This window comes from Acomys minous (assembly GCF_964271855.1).
Source record: "Acomys minous genome assembly, chromosome: 20".
NCBI classification, from domain to species: Eukaryota; Metazoa; Chordata; class Mammalia; order Rodentia; family Muridae; genus Acomys; species Acomys minous.
In genome coordinates, this window is record NC_140502.1 from 2,002,501 (window position 1) to 2,024,451 (window position 21,951).

General features: G+C 48.2%; 1 protein-coding gene across 9 annotated transcripts in view; it reads left to right on the forward strand.

The window, feature by feature from the left end:
- Positions 1–21,951, forward strand: part of ZNF536 (zinc finger protein 536) — a 478,014-nt gene that overhangs the window by 56,679 nt on the left and 399,384 nt on the right. For 7 of the 9 annotated variants that reach the window (XM_084770782.1, XM_084770786.1, XM_084770781.1 and 4 more), the window contains exon 2: positions 5,467–5,537. The exons of 1 other annotated variant lie outside the window; for it this stretch is intronic. The gene's annotated coding sequence lies outside the window, so the exon portion shown is untranslated. Of the gene's footprint in view, positions 1–3,522; positions 3,567–5,466; positions 5,538–21,951 lie in introns of all 9 variants that reach the window. One more of the 9 variants, XM_084770783.1, reaches the window with a different exon arrangement.

The window sequence follows — 21,951 nt, forward strand, 5'->3', positions numbered from 1 at the left end:
CCTTTGCCAGGAATTAACCTAAAACAAAAACCAACCAACTAACCCAACAGAAAACCCAGTTGCTCAGTGCTGAAGGTGGAAACTGAGTCTACCATGAGCTGGTCCAGTCTTTGGCTGACTCCTTACTCTTTTTCCCTCACTTTTTATCTATGTTTTTTATTTAATTACTTTATTCAGATTACATCTCAATTGTTATCCCATCCCTTGTATCCTCCCATTCCTCCCTCCCTCCCGCTTTCACCCTTTTCCCCCTCCCGTATGCCTGTGACTGAGGGGGACCTCCTCCCCCATTATATGGTCACAGCCTATCAGGTCTCATCTTGGTAGCCTGCTTATCCTTTCTCAGAGTGCCATCAGGCCTCCTCACCAAGGGGAAGTGGTTAAATATGGGGCACCAGAGTTCATGGCAGAGTCAGACCCCACTGTCCACTCAACTGTGGAGAATGTCCTGTCCATTGGCTAGATCAGAGTAGGGGTTTGATGTTTACTGCATGTATTGTCCTTGGCTGGTGCCATAGTTTGAGGAGGACCCCTGGGCCCAGATCTGCTCATCATGATGTTCTTCTTGTAGGTTTCTAGAACCTTCTGTGTCCTATTTCCACATTCTCCTATACTTCTCTCACCTAGAGTCCCAAATAGATGTCCTCACATCTATCCCCATCTCCTGGTAAGTGAAGACTTTCATGGGACATGCCTCTTGGGCTAGTGTCCAGTTATAAGTGAGTGTATACCACGTGAGTCTTTCTGAGTCTGGGTTAACTCACTCATTATGATCATCTCTAATTCCATCCATTTGTCCAGAAAGTTTGGGATTTCCTTGTTTTTAATAGGCTGTGGCTCCTTACTCTTATTGGAACATGACTGTTTTGAAGGCTGGGTTCCAGTGGGGTCTGGGTGTCTAAGCAGGTCTCTGGTGAGCACGGGGGAAGGCACTCTACTTGTGGAGGCACAGAGCCTGCATCTCAGTAGCATATCCTCAGGGCATCCCATCGGCACTGGTGATGTGCAGGTCTGTGAACGCCTTCGTATTTCCCCACTTGAGTCTATCAATCACACCTTTCTGTGGCCTCAAGGTTGCACATATTCAGCTGGCTCTCCAAAAACCTTTCTTCCCAGCAGAGGAAGCCAGTGAAGGAGTCTCTGCCTCCACTCTGTATGGGTCTGCCCTGGGAGAACTTCTGCGCCCAAGAGGAGCCACTTGGCCTCCCTCTTCTGGCGGGCAGAGGTACCAGGATGGAGCTCACTGGTGGGCACACTCAGCATCACCTGGTAGTGTGCAGCCTAGACATATCCGTGGGCAGAACTCTCAGGAAGTGGATGCATAGGCCTATGTCTGAAGCCACAGCTACCTGGACCACCCCCCCACCCCCACCCCTCACAGCATCCTGCTCTGGCCACTTCTGCTTCTATGGCTCTCTTTCGGAGCTCTGTAGCCTACCTACTCTTACCATCCCTCAGAGGAGCCAGGGGCCTGCCTCAGGATGTAGAAAGCACCCACCCAAGCCACCCAGGAAGTGCTAGACAGGACCTATCCCGTGTCTGTAGATTTAGAGACAGACTCTTACTATGTAGGTGAGGCGGTCCCCAACCCTCAATCTTCCTTTAGCATCTTCCCTCCTGGCACTACAGGCTTGTGCCTGGCTCGTGTCTCTTTTCTGAAAGGCACAGCCACCAGCTCCACAATTCCTACCTCATACACAGCTGCCTTTACCGAGCCTATCGCTCCATCTGCTCCAAGGGCACCCAGGCCTCTACCGTTCTGGGTCTCACTACCCTCGGCTTCTGGTTTCTCACCTGTTGACAACCTTGGTCAACTACCTACCTGTTTAGCCAGGCATCACTTCGTACCATGAGCCATTTCTGTGTCCCACAGCAGACTTCCTTGTCCCCCTTTTGTCCTTGCTTTTCTTGTATAGAGCATGGAGTGCAATGGTTGGTCGGAAGGGAGTTGGTACCTGGGAGACAGCTTCTCTTAAACTTGCTCACACTCAGGTCCCTGTGGCAGAGGATGGCTGTGTGTATGCTTTATCCCTGACCTAGGCCTGTCTTCCCTCTGGTGTAGGTGGGAGTTTGGGGCACCAAAACATACCCGTGACAGTACTCTGCTTTGGGTGGAGCAGCTGCTAGGCACCCAGCCTTTCGGCCATGCCCCATTTCCTGGCATCTTTGCAGTCTGCCACCTCCTCTATTTTGGTGGGAGCTGCACCAAATAGGGATTGCACAGAGTGTCTTCCCAGCAGCAGCCTTCCCAGGTGTCCCCTCAGCAGTGGGGAGGCAGGGCCCTGAGGAAGCAGCCATGTAATCTGGGACAGCCTTAGACCATGCCTCAGACTAGCTCTCAAGCTGAGTTCTTCACCTGCCCTCAAACAGCAGTGTCTTCCCTTGAAGCAGACAGGACACTATGCTCACATTTTCTTTTCTCCTTACCCGAATCCAGAGGGCATCCCTGGTCTACTGCTGTCACCTTTCCAAACCTGCAATGACGCTAATGGCATCAGACAGGGAGCCCTTGCTTTCTAGGCAGACTCAGAGAGGTGGGAATGGAGCTAACTCAATTTCTCGTCTTATGCCTCCAGCATCGCCTTACCTGGCATCTGCCCACTGGCATGTCGGCTCCCCACCTTTGGTCAAACTCCAGATCAGTCACGGGGAGGCAACATAGCCCCATAGTTGTGCAGGGCCTTTTCTTAATTGACGATGCAGAACCTGGCACTTTGCTCCCCTCACCTCCCCTCGTAGATCGAGAGAGACAGGGCTGTTCTGATCAATGGCTTGGTGCCGGAGGACAAACCGGTGTGGGACTTCCCTGCGAAGTCTCCCTCCCTGTGTTCTCCTGTCATCAGAATTTACAAAGCTCCTAAGTGAACAGCCCCTGGAGAATAGCCCTAGAATTTTGCAAGTCATGAGCCTGGATATAAACTCTTAGGCTGAACACCACTCCAACCACCCCTCCCCACCATAGGGAGGACCCAGAGCAAGGCGGAGGGATCTGTAGAGCTGGGGTAGCTTGGAAACTTTTCAGTTTGGGGCTAACTAAGGACCACACAGACTGCAATGTGAAAAGCTGTGTGTGTGAGTGTGTGTGTGTGTGTACATGGGTGTATGTGCATGGGTGTGCTTGCATGTGTGTTTGTGTGCATGTGTGTGTGCACATGCATGCGTTTGTGCGTGTGTGCATGTGTATGTGCACTCATGTGCATGTGTGTTTGTGTGTGTGTACATGTGTGTATGTGCATGAGTGTGCTTGCGTGTGTGTTTGTGTGTGTGCATATGTGTGTGCACAAGTATGCATTTGTGCGTGTGTACACTCGTGTGTGAGTGTACGTGTGTGTATGTGCATGGGTGTGCTTGCATGTGTGTTTGTGTGTGCATATGTGTGTGCACAGCATGCATTTGTGCATGTGTGCACTCATGTGTATGTGTGTTTGTGTGTGTGTGTGTGTGCATGCTGCACAGCTGCTGCATGTGTGTGCACATGGAAGTCAGAGGTCAGTAAGTCAACCTCCTTGTTTATTGGTGCAGGGTCTCTCACTGGCAGCTGAGGACCATTGATAATGCTAGGCTAGGTGAGTCCCAGGGAGCCTCTTGTCTGTGTGTCCCTAGCACTGGGATTATCCTGTGTGGCACCACATCCTGCCTTTAATATGCATGCTGGGAATTAAACTCGGGTCCTTCGGTTTGTGGGACAAGTACTTTGACAACTAAGCCATTGTCCTAATACCTGAGTGCTGTTTTTTCATTGGTTAGATTTTCATGCTTAATGACACAGGAAAAGAAAGAAAGAGTCGGGGATGGGGGTTGTCGCTTGTTATAGGTGGCTTGCACTGAAAGCCTTGTCTCAAGACAAACAGACAGAGCCACTCACAGAAGCCAGTCATAGTGGCAATGTTTCTAATACTAACCAGTCAGGAGGTACAGGCACGGGGCCTGTGCCTTGCACGGTGGTCTGGGTTTCTGTCCTGGCTCTCAGTCCATCACTGTGATCAAACACTGACCAAAAGCAACTCGGAAGGGGAAAGTTTATTTTATTTTATTTTATTTTACAGTTTACTACCGTGCAGGGAGGCCAGGAGAGGTGGGAGCTGCAGCAGAAGCTGCTTGGCTTCCTCAACCTGCTTTTAAAAATAAGACCCAGGACCATCCGCCCAGCGAGGGCACCATTCACAGTGAACTGGGCCCTTCTGCATCAACTGTTAATCAAGAGAAGGCCCCAAATGCTTGCCGACAGGTCAATCTGATAGAGGCGTCGAGGTTCCCTCTCTCCAGATAATCCTAGTTCGTGTCAACTTGAGAACAAAACCAGCCAGGACAGTCACACAGGGATTTCCAGGCCAGCTTGTCATAGACAGGGAGCCCCTATCTCAAAAAACTAAGCAAATCAACCTCTCTCCCCAACAAAAGAACAAATTGCTCATCACAATAGCTGTGTCCTCACTGGTCTTCAGTCCTGGACGCAAGAGATGCTTTGGGCGTGCAGTGTGTGAGTGCCTCCCAAGTAGCCAGAAGTCAGTCAAATGGAGGCATTTGCTTGCAATACTCCAAATATCTCAGCCTCTTGGGCCAAGCTGCCACCTCTGGTCTTCCAAATCTGTCTGTAATCTTTGTTTGCGGACCAGGACCCTCAAATCCATGGGAAATCCTCCTTTTTCAGTAGTAGTAGTATGTGTGACCCCAGGCTGAATGAAATGCCACCTACTGTGAGAAGACTTTTCCTTGCCCTATACAAAGCCTCTTCTTCTGTAAGACGGTAGTTATGGTGTAACGTTGGAGAGTGGCCTGGTGATCGCAGGTCACCTTGAGCATCCAGCCAATGGCCTTGGAGCCCCTTTGTGGAGTATCCTAGCTGGCTGGGCCACACCTCACGAACCGAGCCCTCTGGCAGATGACATTGTCTGGGTGGGACTGACCACATTTGTGACACAGAATGAGAAAGTTAGTGAGCTAAGTGGGCCGCTGTTCTGGATGTGGTTCAGCAGAGACGGCTGATGCCAAACCCGGCATCCCCAAGTCTCTGTCAGGTACTCACCGAAGGACAACCCCTCCCCCACCCCATCACTGCGCGGACTCGGCCACTTGAGATTTGCACGGGCAACTTGTTCTACTGTCTGGAATGGCGTAAACTGAGGGAGGAAAGGGGGCCTGCTCTGCTCTGTTTCCTCTCCTGTCCTATCTGGAGGAGAGATAGCTAACAGCCCGTCTCCTCCGTCCCCTTTGGCAGGTGATGATTCCCCCCCCCCCCCCCCCACTGAAAACAAGCTGAGCAAATTTGGCTCATCACAGCAAAGGTCGTACAAGCCCCTGTTTGGCAAACTGCTCAAAGAGTAAGGGCCACTGGAACTAGCAAATATTTTTTTGGCTCCCCCCCACCCCCCAGAAGCCCAACAAGTTGTCCCCAGATGAGCTCTGTTTGCGTATCTTTTTGAAGTCTCTGTCACTTTGACTGCCTAACAGGTCTTATTTTTACAGTTCCCGAACACTGAGGCGTTAAGAACATCCTTGGACCGAGGACAGAACTCTGTGGCTTTAAGACTTGCCTGGTAAGGACCGCTACCACTTTGGAGCTCTATAGTTTGTTGAAGGAGGGTGGAGGCTGGGCGTCTGTCTGTGAGTCTGGGGAAATCCAGGCCTGCCAGGATTGTCACAGGTTTCTGTGCTAAGACAGAGTCCCCTGTATTCAGATGGTTGCAGTGGACTGTGGAGGCGGGCCTGGGGTTCAGGTCTTCAGGGAGGGATGGACATACACACAGCACACTTTGCCCCTGAATCCCAAATGGAGCCACCAGCTGAGCAGAGCTTAGTAAGGATGGCTTCATCTCACCATGGTGTGGCACCTGGGCTGTGGCAGTTTGGGACCAGTGAGCTGGCACTTCTGGAAGCCAGGTGTGACCTGTGTGCGTGCGCGTGCCACCTGTGGTCACTTTCTTAGACGTTCCTACATGATCCAGTGGGCTGGCTAAAAGTTGGGGTGCATCTGTCCCAGAGTAGTGCTGAATCTGTCGTCTCAATCGGCCCTGAGACCCCCAAGCTCAGAACCAAAGTGTTTTCCCTACGCAGAAGAAGCTTGCAGAAACTTGGGTGAGACAGATGCTTTTGCTGGACCCGCTTAAGGTAGCCCCAGTATTTCTGTAAACTCACCTCAGATCTAATTAGTCCAGTCCTCCTTTTCTGACCATGCATCTCTGAGGTCACTCTATAAACCAGAGGAAATTGATAGTGGAATTACGCACTCAGAAATTAATTTTATACTGTACTGAATATATGTATTTTTTTTTATTGTGACTTTATCTCATTGAGGAAAGTGCTTACTTCTGATTTTGTGGATATTACTGACCGTGGATTACTTTTATTTTGGTTTTTACACAACAGTTATATTAGAAATTTGCTGTTTTATTCTTACCTTCTTAGTAAAAATCCTTTTATCACACAATGGGTAATTTATATCCATTACCAGGCCTTTCAATCCTTTTCAGCGGGCTGTCAGTGCCGTTGGCACAGTAATGATTAATGTGATCTAATAATAGTGTGCCATTATATTACCTTAGTAAAACATGTACCAACATCCTATTCGGATCTACCAAATTCATAGCTTCCTATAATATTTTTGTTGAAAGACAGGATTACTATTTTTCAAAGCTGGTTTTTCCCCCCTTTAACATATTTAATGAAATTCACAATTCTTTGCCTTAGTAATCCAGGGCATGTGATTGGACGTGACGGGCGAATTCCAGGTCTGTGGGCACTGTTGTGATTTGTCAGTTGAGAGCGTGACAGGGCCGGCGATCTGCCGGGGAAGATTAGTTTGTTTTTGTCGGGTCTGGATTGCTTTGCCTTGAAGAAGAAGAAGAAGAATAAGAATAAGAAGAAGAAGAAGAAGAAGAACAACATAAATTGCCAGGTCTCCGGTCCCTTCTGATTTCAATTAAACAAGTATAGTTTAGGTCAAGAGGCAGAAGAATATGCTATTGGGTTCTGAGGTGCTTTTATTTCCTGCCATTTGGTCTCCTCTTTCATCACCGGCTTCAGTCAGCTGGCAGACAGGAGAGGTGGCAAAGCCAAAGGAAGCACCATTAGACAGATGTCCCAGGATGCTCCTCTCTAGCCTTTATCTTTACCTCTACCTATGACGAGACCTCTTTGGGTCTGACACGGGTCTTCTCAGCCTGGGCACTGCCAGTAATGCTGAGCTTGATGAACCTGCGTTATAAGAAGCTGTCCTTACAGTGAGATATTTCACAGCCTCCCTGGACTTGTCCTGCCATGGACACAAGTCTTTCCCCCACTGGGACAACCAAGATGGATCCGGAAATATTTTCATGGTCCCTGAGGACCCAATCAATCTTTCTTGGAGGCCCATCCAGCTGTTGTGCTAGATACACAGGCAGATCCCTGTGAGTGTGAGGGAACTTCAGAGGGGGGCTCCGCAGCCTCAGGTACCTCATATCTGTCTTTGGCTCTGAGAGAAGGGGATATGTAGGTAGTACGCATGGAACCTCCTTTGCTTGGGTGAAATACAGTTCTTTTTCTTCTTCTTCCTGCCTCCTCTGTCAGAGAGCCAGTCCTGAGCAAGGCCTGAATCTTTAGCATCTTCCACTCAAATCCTATTTTAATCATGCCTGTGATTGATAGCATCCCACCTTTTCAAAGGGCTTTAAGATCTGCGTCAACCAAGGATGACATTATTGTAGTGTCGGAGAGATGTACTCAAACAATTACACACTCAAGCCAAAGTGGGCAGGGTTGTCCTTCTACCCCTGATGCCTCTGTGATGGAGTTGGAGCCAGCATCTCAGGCCCCAATCCCACCCCCTTCCGTCCCCACCCCAAGTCCTAAGCCCCACCCCCAAAGCCTCAGTAGGAAAAGAAATGGGGTATTGTCCCTTTAAGTACACAGCTTGAAAAGTGGCATGAATATTGGGGCTGCTTAGGGCTAGAGGTGTGTGTGTGTGTGTGTGTGTGTGTGTGTCTGTGTGTGTGTGTTTATATGTGTGTGTGTGTGTATGTGTGTGTGTGTATGTGTGTGTGTGTGAGAGAGAGGGGGGGGGAGAGAGAGAGAGAGAGAGAGAGAGAGAGAGAGAGAGAGGGAGAGAATATCTTATTTTTGATTCAGAACAAGAATTACTACTGCAACATTGACTCGAAATATGCAATCAACTGAAATCAGGGGAAGAATTTTGAATACAAAATTTATATTGAAATACTCAACTCCTGATACGTGTGCACTCACATACATGTATATATTTAAATCAAGGACAGAGAAGATGAGGGGTAAAGCTTTTGTCATAAAAATACTGCTGCAATATTTACCCTCAGATGATTCTGCGTCACTGGAGTGTATTTTTGTACCATTAACATTTTCCATATGAGACATTCTTGCTTGTTTTAACAACAGACAAGCAAACGGAGCTAATTCACCTTTGTGTTAGGAAGATTTCAAATGCATTGTGATATCTGGGGGTCGGGAGCACCTTCACCCATCTCTGGTCTGCTGTCCACAGTGAAGGGTAGAGCTGGTCGGGGTACGGGTATGTTGTGTGTTGTTCAGGGTTGTTTCCCTAGTTCTTGGAATGGAACTTGATAAATAGTATGTTCTTAATAGTGGAAAATGCGTGGGTGGATAGATAGATGCATGGATGGGTGGGTGCTTAGATGGATGGATGGGTGGGTGGGTGGGTGAATGGCTGGGTGGCTGGATGGGCATTTGAGAGGGCGAAGGGATGGGTGGGTGTACAGATGCGTGGATGGTGGATGGGTGGATATATAGAAGGACAGATGGATGGGTGGGCGAATGTTGTGTAGACGCGTGAGCAGATGGCTCCACTGAGCAGGTGGATGGATAGACAAATGGGTGATTAGGTAGATGAATGTGTGAGGGATAAATGTATGGATGGATGAGAAAAAGAAGGAATGGGCAGAGGGATGGGTAGTTGGTTGGTTAGGTGGTTAGGTGGATGGATCAATGTATTGGGAAATGGATGAATGCACAGATGAATGGGCAGATAGGCAAACGGCTAGATGGATAAGTAGATGAATGGATGGAGGAGTCGATGATGATACAAGGGTAGGGTGGGTGAGTGGGCGCGGGAGACTTTGTCTCAAGTCTCAACATACATTTATGAAAACAGTGAGCTCTCTGGTCCAAAGGAAATACCACTTAACCATCTCTTCATTCTTAGCCTCTTAAACTTTCTAGGGAAAAAAAAAATTTAAAATAGGCAGTTGTAGCCAGGCATTCTTATTAACTCTTCTTTTTAATAATTTCTTTTCTCCAAGGAGAGGACAAACACGTTTAAGACTTGTATAAGGCAATCTCTCGAAGTTGAAAGATACTTTGTTGCCAAAAAAAATATATATCATATATGTAAAGATCTCCAACAGCACAAGCACCTGTTGCTGGGTTGAGAGACGTGCACTAGAGAGAATGAGTGGACAGAGGCAAGTGTAGACAGGTGGATGGGGCAGTGTATGAGTAAGAGGATGACCAGCTCAAGTAGGGACAGGTCACACGTGTCAAGGAGTTCATGAGGCTCAGAAGACCCCCTGGGCATCTGTGTGATGCCTGTCTCCCAGGCTAGGACTATAACGTTTGTAGAGACTCCTGCTGTTTTCTTCCAATGTACTGAGCTGCATTTCCTTAGACTGGTCCACCCTCAGCCAGGTAGGGCCAAGCTATCTGTTGAGGACGCAGGGTATGGTATGTTCTTGTCATCCCGGTGATGGCATGGTCCAGGTCTCTCTACCATCAACCTTCAAATGACTGTACAGTGATCATGGCTACAGCATCAGGGAGAAAGTTATAGAGGAGGGAGAGATGCCCATTAGTTATCACCATGGGCCTGCGGTCCTAACAATCACCCTGGGCCTGGAGTCCTAGCAATCACCGTGGGCCTGGGTCCTAGCAATCACCATGGGCCTAGGGTCCTAACAATCACTATGGGCCTGGGGTCCTAGCAATCACCCTAGACTTGGGGTCCTAGCACAAACATAATGAGTTTTAGAACCATATTCCCTGGGTCAGGGCATCATCTCTACCATTCATTGGGTGCGTGAATATGTGCCAAGTGGCTTACACTTCCATTTTCTCGTCTATACATCCGTAATAACACCGACGTCCTGCCACGGGTTCTACCGCGCCGTGCACTTAACACAGTGTCTTGGCTCCAAGTCGGTACTGAGTGTGCGAAACGTTCACTGTTTTCACTTTATTTGCTTGGTCATTTCTTTATTTCTGCTGCTTTTAAAGTAAGAATGATGATGAAACTGTAAACCGGTTTTTTGGAAAAAATAAGGCCCCTCTGGCTCCTTCCAAAGCTAGATCCCTAAGACGTTGCCAGGCATGTGGTCTCCCAGACACCCTTGGGGACCTTGGTTAATAAGTGCAGAAGACTTGAGAAAGAGTGGCGAGTTTCCTCAGCCAGCTGCCCCATCCTGCTTCTTTTGTGAGGGAGCATTGTTGACACACCACTGGGGGTTTGGGATTTGCTTGCTGCTGGGGGAGTGAATTCTAGGGGAATGGAAGCCACGTGGTCACAGTGGGTGAGTTGTTCCCGCTTTTGAGAGAGAGAGGGGGCGGGGAGGGTAGACCCGGGTCGCTTTGCTCTCACACCCGCCTGGGAGCGAGTCTGCTCCACATCATAGCCTGCTTTCATATTTTTAGCTGCCACTGAAATTTCACATTTTTTATTTTTTTGCTTTTAGTTTATTATGTATGCAAGTATCTTGCTGATAAATTACATGTATAATTGTACCATCGTAACCACTGCTAGTCAGCGACAACGTATAATTAAACTCACCCTTGTAGTCACTGAACTTTTCTGTCCCTGACAAGATCATTGACCACCCCAGGCAGGGTGCACCTCCATGAGGCGCCATGGAAGTGCCTGGGTGGTTGAGTTGCCCTCCCGCTTCTGGCCCACAGGGCACTCTGGCGCAACCCCAATGCTGGTAAGCATGCACCAGGCGAGTGACTCTGGACCTCCTGTGCAGGACAGAAGGGGCAAACTGCAGGGCAGGGCCTGGCACGTCTCTCTGTGTCTGTGTATACGACCAGCTCACTCAGCGTGTGTGCTTCACATACTTAATAAAGTTCTAGAATGATCTTCCCTGGACACTGATCCCTTTTCTCACATATAACCCCGATACCTTTGTATTCATTTGCTTTTGGGAGAGTGTCTACTGCACCACTCTATGTGTCCAGGGCCAAGGATCAATCCACTGTAGTACAAGGATCATGCAGGACACACCGTCTATTTGTTTGATCCTTTTTTTTTTTTTTTAAAGTGTTTGAAACTTTAAATCAGTGGTGAAAAATACGTAACAGAAACAGCTTCCTGTTCTGTTATTTGTTTGTTTGTTTTAAGGCAGGCTCTCACTCTGCAGCTCTGGTTGGCCCAGAACTTGCTATGTTGACGAGGCTGGCCTCGAACTCACAGAGATCCACTTGCCTCTGCCTCCCCAGTGCTGGGATTAAAGGCGTGCGCCACCATGCCTGGATTCCATTGTGGCCATTTTAAAGCCTGTGGTTTGGTGGAACCACATATTGTCTCAGCCATCCCCACCGCCCACCTGCAGAACTCTGTGGTCTTCGTGACTAGATGCTGGCCCCACCTTATTTTTCTCAGCCGAATGTCCCCAGGGCTCACCTCTGTTGCAGACACAAAGGAATTCCCTGACTCTCCAGGGACCAAGTATCTACGATTTCATTGACAATACATCTCAAGTTTTGCTGATCCGTCAGTAGACACTCAGGCGCTCCCATATCATGGCTTTTATAAGTCATTCTCCTGTGTGAGCGGGTTTCTGTGTTTCTCCAAGAGTCATCCCTCAGAACCCAGGAGTCCAAGTTGTTTTTCAGTCTTTGGTTAAAAAGGTTTTTTTTTGTTTTTTTTTTTTTTACCTTTAATGCTTATTAAAAAAATTTTCACCATACATGAAAGTTGTATGCCATTCAAATGTCAGCGTACCAATAAAGTTTTATTGGCACAAATTCACATTCAGAGTCCTATCAATATATTGACAAACAGTTTCTCTTATTCATTCTCATCCCCAGCACAGCAGAGACAGGTCACTGGGGAAGAGACTACGGCCTGTGAGGATAGACAGCACATCTGAAGAGTAGACGCCTTCCGAGAGGCACCACTGGCCTGTCCCTGTGACGGTTTCACTGTGCTCTATCCAAGTTTAAGCACCATCGTGCAAAATTTGCTCTTGATTTTCAACATTATCATTATTGAAAAAGTGCTTTTCTAGGGAACTTTAAGTTTTTTTAATTAAAAATATTTTTCCTCCAGTCAGTAGTGGTGCACGCCTTTAATCCCAGCACTCGGGAGGCAGAGGCAAATGGATCTCTGTGAGTTCTAGGCCAGGCTGGCAAATAAAGCAAGTTCCAGGGCAGCCAGGGCTATTATACAGACATATCCTGTCTGGAAAAATAAACAAATTTGTTTTCGTACAATATTTTTTTTTTTAAAGATTTATTTATTTATTACAAATACAGTGTTCTGCTTGCATGTACACCTGCTCACCAGAGGAGGGCAACAGATCTCATCATTGATGGTTGTGAGCCACCACGTGGTTGCTGGGAATTGAACTCGGTACCTCTGGAAGAGCAGATAGTGCTCTTAACCACTGAGCCATCTCTCCAGCCCCAACGTTCTGATCATATTCTCTCCCCTCCCCCAAGCCTTCTCAGATCCTCCCTCCACTCCCTCCCCCAACTTCATGTTCATTCTCCCTTAAAAAATCCAAACCAAAAAAAGAATGCTGAAAACAAAACGGAACACAGAGTCTAACCTGTGTTGACCAACTACTCCTAGCAATGGGGCCTGCCCAGGGACTGCTTGCCATACCTAGGGCCCTTCCGTTGAAGACAACTGATTTTCCATCCCCAGCAGCTGACAGTCATAAGTAGCCTCTTGGCTAACGGGGGGACTTTGCTCCCAGCTCCCCTTGTCCCTGCTTGTGATGGTTTTGTGCGTGCTACCATAGTCTCTGGGAGTTCGTATGTTCATCAACTCTGTGGTGTCTGGAAGACGTTGCTTCCTTCAAGTTGCTCACCTTATCTTAAAATCTTTCTGCCTCTTCTTCCACATAGACTTCTGAGCTTTGAGGCTAGGGCGGGGCGGGGCGGGGCGGGGCAGGGATGGGTGGAGCTTTGAGGCTGGGGCTGGGTGGGGGAGTGGAGCCGTGAGGCTGGGGCGGGGTAGGGGTTGGAGCCTTGAGGCTGGGGCGGGGTGGGGGTGGAGCCTTGAGGCTAGGGCGGGGCGGGGGTGGAGCCTTGAGGCTGGGGAGGGGCAGGGGTGGAGCCTTGAGGCTTGGCCAGGGTGAGTTTGGTAAAGATGCCTCATTTGGGGGTGTGTGCCCAGAGGAGGTCTCTCACTCTCTGGGCATTGTCCACTCGCGGGACTCTTATTAATTCCCATGTAGTGCAAGGAGAAGCTTCTCTGATGAGGGTTGGATGATGAACTGATCCTTGGGCATGGGAATATGCCATCAGGAGTCATTCTATTTGCTTGTTTGTTTGTTTGTTTGTTTACTTATTTTGGCAGGAACTATATCATTTCATAGCTTGAGTTAGCTTTAAGCTCACAAACCACAAACTCCAGCTTCTTGAATGAACTGTTGGGCTTTTTTTTTTAAACTGATATCAGAAAGATTTACCAGACATGATGTTGTTGGGAGAGAGAGAAAGAAGGAGTGAGTGACAGAGATCTCAGAGGGAGAGTCGTTGTATGTATGGTATTTCTGGGGATGAGGGCAGGGACTGGGGACAGGTGCGGAGCCCGAGCCCTTCTGCTATTATGGGTCCTTCCTGTCCTTACACATAGATTCTCCGCCCTGTCCCGTGCCCCTCCTCTTTCTAGCTCTGGTGACGGGTTCAGCCCTGTCTGTGCACTCAGTATTTCCTCTTGACCAGAAGGAAAGGTGAGCAAGCTAGAAGCTTCTCGCTAAGAAAAGGGAGTTATTTCCATAAGCAGGGGAGAGAAAGCTAGGGGAAGTAAGGATGTGTATGGGTGCTTCCTGCCCCGTTTGGTTCCTTAGGGATCACTCTTTGTGTTAGACAAGTTCTTGTGTGGATGTTATTGGAGGCTGGCCTCAAACTGCTGCTTCCCCTGCCTCAGCCTGCTGAGTGCTCATGACAGGCGTGTACCCCTACCATGCCCGGCCTCATCTCCTTTCCTCCTGGTGGAGAGTCTCCTGCCTCAGCCTGCTGAGTGCTCATGACAGGCGTGTACCCCTACCATGCGCGGCCTGATCTCCTTTCCTCCTGGTGGAGAGTCTGCGTTCTCATTTCTGAGAGATCCCGAGGGCACCTCTGTGGCTTCAGGGGATGGCGTCTGTTCCGACCGGGTGGTGCGCCTCCTCCCCACCCACCTCCTTCCCACTTGCTACCTTCTGCACCCCTCAGGGGGTCTGGGGTCAGCGCTGGGAACCTTCTGATACTTCTTGATGCATAAAAGGACAAAGCGTGGAGAGTCATTTCCTCCTTCTTCACGGAGAGAAGACTAGTTGATCCCACATGTTTGTGTGTGTTTCAAAACTAGTCTATCCACACCCAACAGTGAGAGGGCCCCCAGGGAATGGTAGGTCTTGTGACTACTAAAAATGAAGGGGGGAGTTGCTTTCTTTTTTATCTGGGAACAGGCTATACCTCGCTAGTGACCACTACCTTTCTTTCTTTCTCTCTCTTTTCTTTATTTCTTTTTTTTTTGGGGGGTGGTGGTGGTTTCAAGATGGGGTTTTTCTGTTAGCCTTGGCTGTCCAGACTCTCTTTGTAGATCAGGCTGGCCTCGAACTCACAGCGATCCACCTGTCTCTGCCTCCCGAGTGCTGGAATTAAAGGCGTGCGCCACCACCGCCTGGCATGACCACTACCTTTCAACAATGCGTTTCATGCACTGTGGTTTGAAGTCCGGCTGTACAGCTTTCTGGTTTAACGCACCACACACAAAGCAAATGATTGGACTTGTGGGGTGATGATGATGATGATGATGATGATGATGATGGTGGCGGCGGCGATGGTGGTGGAATTGGCATGTGAGAGCATTTCAGGAAAGGCAGCAGAGTTGTTGGACTCTGAGTTTCGTCTTTGAAAACTGCAGTGCCACTTGAAGAGCTGGGTACCAGCGGGAGCTTGGCAAGTCTCTGAAGGGTGAACGAGACTCATAACTCCACGTAGGCTGAGTTGGGAGGATGTGTGGTGCCTTCTTCCCACTGGCTTTGGGCAGGAGGCTATGTATGGTTTACGAGTGGGTCTCTGTCTGGTGCTAGACTCTACTGCTTGGTAACTCACTAGGGTGGGTAGTAGCATGGCCGCAGTCTCACCTGATGTCGGTTTTGCTGCCTCTGGTTTGGACTGCCGCCTCCTTTCAGTCTCTTTGGCCTGCTAGCAGCATGACGTGGACCCAAAATCGAAGAACTGATTATTCAGAGGGGAAGGGAACGTGGCTGGGGTGGTGGATGTTCATGTGTGGGTGTATGTGTGTACACGTGTGTACACTGTTGAACGTCCCCTAGCCTCTATATCACAATCACCTCCTGAGACACTGCCGGAGACCTTGACCTTTTCCTCATGTTTATGTACAGACTGTTTCATGTTTAAAAAAAAACAGCTAATAGTGTTAAACCATGCTTTTATAAGTGAGCTGAACACCACAGAAAAATGTTTTTTACCTTAACAAGATGTAGACTTAGATAATATTAATAGTAAAAAGAAATCTAAGTATGAAGTGGAAACGCTGTTTTTCTGTTCCTCTCCTACAGGGGAGTGTGTGTATGTGTGTGTGTGTGTGTGTGTGTGTGTGTGTGTGTGTGTGTGTGTGTAAGCCTAGGAGTAAAGTTTTGTTCCAAATATGACATCCCAGATACTTCCCAGATTCCATTAGCAAGAAGCGAGTGGCAAACCATTCTAGAAGAGGCTTTGGGGCCTTGAACTCCAGCTGCCATGGGCACAGCAGCCACCAGCCCTCTTTCCCTGAGAATTCTGGGATAGAAAGCTGGGAAACGGTTTTGAGGAAGGTGGGAGGCAAGCCGGCTTGGATTGAGGTGATGTGGGTATGGGACGGGGCTGATCTTGGAATGATAAAGAGGCTCGGTTTTTGGTCCATTACTGTCATCCTAGGTGGTCCTGAGAAGGCTCAATCATTACAGGCACCAGTGTCCATCTGAAGGCTGAGAAGCTTGAGGCTATAGGGTAGCTAGGGGGTGGGGCACATCTGTACTCCCTGCCTGAGGCAGGGGGATTGGAACAGATTTCATGCCAGCCTGGGTTACACAACAAGAGAAGACTTCGCCTCAGACACACAAACCACAACACGACGTAGGTAAAGGCATCAGGAACCTCCCTTGGAAACACGTGGTTTGACACAGATGTGTGTTTGCTGCTGGTCCTTGGACCACACTTACATGACAAGGTCCTAGACTGGTGTCCTTTCTCAAGGGAAGCCAATTTAGAGTAGTTCAGATTACTTTTAGGACTCACCTGTGTTTGGGCCTCATTCAGGACATTGACTTGTAAATTTCTTCCTGGGAGTGGTGGACCTGGAAACACCTGGTTCATACATAGCTAAGGAATAATCATCCAGGCCAGTGTAGGAAACCTTCACAATTCTCCTCGGAGAGACAAAATAAAAATAAAAATAAAAAACCAAAACAACAACAACAACAAAAACCCCAAAAAAACAAAAACCAAAAAAAACAAAACAAAACAAAAAACCAACGTTGGGTCCAATTTCACATTTTCTGATTCAAAAACTTTGGTCTGAGTCTTGGGACGTGCATTTCTAGTATATTCTGAGACAACACCTGCGCTGCCTGCCTCAAGATCACACGTGAGAACCAACAATTTGATGTGGTCAACTGTTGACAGCCCTTACACAGAGGGGGTGGCACCGAGAGTCCAGGACATTCCCTGCATGCTTTGTGTCCTAGAACTCTGACCCGAGGAGGCGAGGGAGGGAAGAAACAGGCACACGGACAGACGCAGAAAAGCTGGGATTGGGTGGTTTGGGCTCTCTGATGGGGAAAGCTTAAGTGTGTTTATTGCATCTAGTTGAGCAGAGAGGCAGGGTTGTTGCACACGAGGAACTGGGCTGGGCTAATCTCTGATGGGGAGCCGTCATCTGGCCGTGCGTGTCAGGGGGAGAAAGCTATGGTGGACGTTTCCTGCACACACTGTCAGCATTCACCCTTCGGCCCAAAGAAGGCTTTGTCATCCCTCTGAGCCTCACCCAGGGAAGGCTTTGCCACGCACGTGGGGCTGAGTCATTCGTTGGTCTTTGCATGGCTGCGACCATGCCAAGCAATACACACTCACTCAGGACTTTGCCCCTCTCCACACTCTGCCTCCAGGGTCAGTTCATGGGCACCTGCTTGACATGTGTCTGTGTAAGCTTTCTTTGAGAAAGATTTGTGAGTAAACAAACAAACAAACAAACAAACAGGAAGAAAGAAATTGTTTGAAAACCTTGACTTTTTAAAGGCGAGGCTTTCAGTCATGGGACCGGAAAGTGTTGGTGTGCTGCAGCCGAGAGACACAAGCTGAGAGCCCTTGGTCAGCTCTGTTGGCAGATGCGCCCCCCCCTGCTCCCCCCACCCCCATCCTCGGTATGTGCTTTGGGCTCTGGGCTCTGTCGCCTGATTGCTTGCACCCATTCTGAAGCCTCCACAGAGCCTGGCCTGGTGCTGAGGAGCTCAGCCTTTGGCAAAACCCAGTGTGTGTGTGCAGCTGCCGGCGCCTGTTGACTGTGAGTGACAAGCACTGTCCTCATTTTGTATGCATGATCTCATTTAATTTCTGCAATGATCTCATGAAATGAGTCCTGTCATTATCCCGTTTCAGAGAGGAGGTTCTGGTGCTGCCTTCTGGGGGTGGCCGTGGATGAGGCAACAGTAGCGGGGCTGTGAGGTAGATGAGGGTCAAGGTGGCTGAGAGTGAAGGCTTCGTCCAGCTCTCTGGGACTGGATCACGGAGCTCAGAGGCAATGACCGTCCTAGGAGAGAAGTCAGTGCAGTTGTCCTCTCTTGGTCCAAGACTCCTCAGGGAACCTGGCTTAATGAAACTCTTCTTGGGAAGAACCCTTTCGTTTGAACCTTAATTGTGACCATTCTGAACGTCACCCAGAAAGAAGGGTGGGTAGAGCTCCCCCAGGGTCCAAGTTCTGTTTCTGTGGCTTTCTTTTTTGCCCTTAAACAAACATTGGTGCCTCCCATTTGACCACGTCCCCTGGATGGGGAGACCTGGTGGCACTCAGAGGAAGGACAGGAGGTTACCAAGAAGAGACTTGATACCCTATGAGCATACACAGGGGGAGGTAATCCCCCTCAGGAACAGTCATAGGGGAGGGGAATAAGGGGAAAATGGGAGGGAGGGAAGAATGGGAGGATACAAGGGATGGGATAACCATTGAGATGTAACAAGAATAAATTAATTAAAAAAAAGCAAAAACAATAACAACAACAACAAAAAACAAACAAACAAAAAACCACTGAGAAGCCAGGAATGAGTCCATCAAAGCAAGCTCTTGCTGAGGCAGATCTAAAATGACGTCACCTCCTTTTTTTTTTCACTTAGCGTGCTTGGGTTGGAGGTTGAAAGAGAGATCGAGGCAGGTCTATGGTCCTTCCTCTAAGTGGTAACTGCCTCATTGGTGGGAGAGAGAATGGATGGGACATCTCTTGGCCTCCCTTTGGGTCACCTGCCGTTATCTTCACACGCAAGTTGAGCTTGAGCACGCAAAAGTGGTATTGACACCACAGAGGAGAGCGGTGTGAAAAGCTCACTGAAGACAAGGTGGCTAAAGAGATCTTGAGATGTGTCCTGAGGTACAGTCCCGCAGGAAGCCCCGGATCGTCCCTTTGGTCCGCTGTGTTCTATTGTCATCTCACAACTAGATGGGTTCACAAAGAGTCCGAGATGGAAATTCCACTTTGATCGCCACAGGGACCCGATTACAGGCTCTCCTAGTACACCTGATGGTGACGTGGTGTGCACGGAGCTTACATCTAGCTGCAGAGGCCACCGCTCCGCGCTTTTCTTCAGTAGGACATATTTGGTCTCAGTCTACTTCTTTGGATACTCCAGCCCCTCAATCTTTAATCTAAAATCATCAACCACAAATCTCTTTCACTTTTTGAGTGGGACTGCATCTTGGGAGAAAGTAGACGAAGCCACGCTTCGACATAGACACAGGGGTGACCTACTAGGAGGGGATGCTGTTCTGTGCCCAGGGTCAGGAGAAACGTAGCTAGCTGCTTTCTCTCTCTTTACGAAGGAGAAGAGCTGCAGGTCTTGGCTTAGGATTTGTAATGAAGGTAGCATGGGCAAGGAAGCGGCCTTGTGCTTGGGTGTAGCTCTCTTCCTGGCAGCCCTCTGTCCAGGCTGAGTGAGAGCTGTGCAGAGGGGCTTCCTGCCTTTATTATAAAGCACGCATGGGGCCCTTGGCACAGTTACCACCACACCTTTTCTTTAGAACTGTGGTCTAGTTGTAGACACGTGTTAGTAACCAGGCCACAGACAGCACCGTAAGGTCTGAGTCAACCCCATGTCCTCGGTTATATCTGACATCTGACCAGAAGATTCTTAGGTGATGCACCTAAGTCTATCCTGTGGGCCAGGCCCTGCGTTACCAGCTGTGCGGAGAGGAGTCGGCTTTTCCTGGCCTTTTTCTCAGAGGACCAGTGAAGGTCCAGGTCAGGCAGGGCGTGGTCCAGGTCCAGGACTTCTCCGATCCAGGCCTTATCAGTACCAAGGTGAACTGGTCTGCAGTCTCCTGAGGACAGATCTCTTGATGTTCTCCTGAGTCAGTGTTCCCCAAGCCCTGGGAGTTTTGGCTTAGGGATTTTTTGCAGCAGCCCTGGCCATCAAAACTTTGCAGGAATAGCTCCCTGACCCTGTCTTTCCATCTCATTCCAAAGAATTTTGCTTTGGAATCTGGAAGACGTGGGACCAGAGAAGCTGTCATAGGGGTGGGACTGCTGGGAAAGTGGGCGTCAAGTTAAGTTCCCGGCCCCGCAGGCAGGCACTTGGGTCTGGGTGCAGCTGTGCAGATAGGGCCTGGGTTCTGGTTAACACTGAAACTGGGTCCAGCTTAGCCTCCTTTGCCTCTCAGCTGTAAAGAGTCCGGCTAAACATCTTGAGTTTCTGGTTCTCCCATTTCTCGCCGGGAAGTAAAGGTCCTAAGCTGAGCATGTTGGCGCACACCTGTTATCCCAGAAGTTGGAAGGCTGAGGCCGGAGGAATGAAATTTAGTCTGGGCCACATTTTGTAAGTTCAAGGTCAACATGAGCCACATTGCCAGGCTAGCTGAAGACACATTGTGACAGGTTGTCGTACATAAAGAAACCAACCAAAAACATGCCCTAATATTACACACACACACACACACACAGAATGAGAGAGAGAGAGAGAGAGAGAGAGAGAGAGAGAGAGAGAGAGAGAGAGAGAGAGAGAGAGAGAGAAGATGACAGAGACACGGTGCTGCCTGAACAGTCATCCAAAAACTCTCTATAATGCTGGAGCATCATCTTCAGGCATAGTTCCTGATTGTTTTGTGCTTCTTCTTGCTGTAGGTAGCTTATTGTATATATGTGTGTAATAATGTAAATGTATATGTTAAAAAAATAAAAATAAAAACCATCTGTATTTGGGAGCTAGTACATTGCACGGGGGACCTAGAGTCTGCAGTGATCTAGAGAGTGGGTTTTGTGAGCAAGGCCAGGGTCAGGGAGGTAGCCTCTGCGAGAGGAGTCATTCATATTTATTGAAACTGCTCATTTTCATCACCCAGTGTCTCCTTGGTAAAAGTTATATATATAATCCTCTATAAGTGATGAATACCTTGGAATTCACAAATCCTTTCACTTTTGTGATTGGCAACATTAAATGGCAAGAGCTCATTTAAATAAGCAACATCTGGACATTATTATTTTTAGGGATTTTTTTTTCATGTGTTGATTTAGAAATCTGGGGCCTTTATGAATCTTGCATGAATATTCTTTTATGTTCACATCTACCATCAAGACACAAAGAAATAGCCAAAAAACACTGTCCAGTGATTCTTTGATGCTTTGCATTTGTGATTTTTTTTTTTTTTGGAAACAACACACCCATTGTGAGAAGCTAAGGGATGAGTTGTCTGGGGGTAGGTGGAGAGAGAAGCTTCATTTGCTGGGGCGAGACACCCTGGCAATCTGCAACCACAGCACGGAGAAAGCTTGGAGTTTTATATATAATACTGTAACATTTTAAAATAACAATATAATTTTGGACGGATGATATCAGAATATGGCATGCACTATTTCTCAGAATAATCCAATTGAGAGGAATGTATTCTGAGCAGTTTTGGTAAAAATAGAAGATCTATCATTACAGGGTATAAGATAATGCATTAATTTTTACGAGTGAGTTATGAAGATGTACAACTTGGTTGAGGGTTAGGATAAACATAATATTCCTTAATTAATCCATTATGCCACGGTACACATGTGCCATTTTATTACCTTAAAAATGAAAAAATGTCAGAAAGGGAAATTGCTGCTTTTTATATCAAAAAAGCCTTTTTTGAAAAATCATAAAATGTCTAATCTAATTCACCATATAATACTAATGAGCCCAGGAGCCCATCTCAATGCACAGTTTAGGATAAAAGTCATCCATTTCTGGCATCCAAATTCCAGAACTTTTCAGATGAGGCAGGACCTTTCAGCACCAAACATCGGAAATGGCATTTGCGGTTAGAAGTGTTATTAATAGCTATTTGTTATTACCATGGCAGAGAGTTCTGGAAATTCCCAAGTACCCTCTTTGCATTTGCCACCTAAATCTTATGGTCACATATGTCAAGATCGTTTGTGGAGTCCAGCCATTTTTTTTCCCACCCCTGAACCTGGTTAACATTTGCCCATCCCAACTGTATAGGGAAGACACACACACACACACACACACACACACACACAC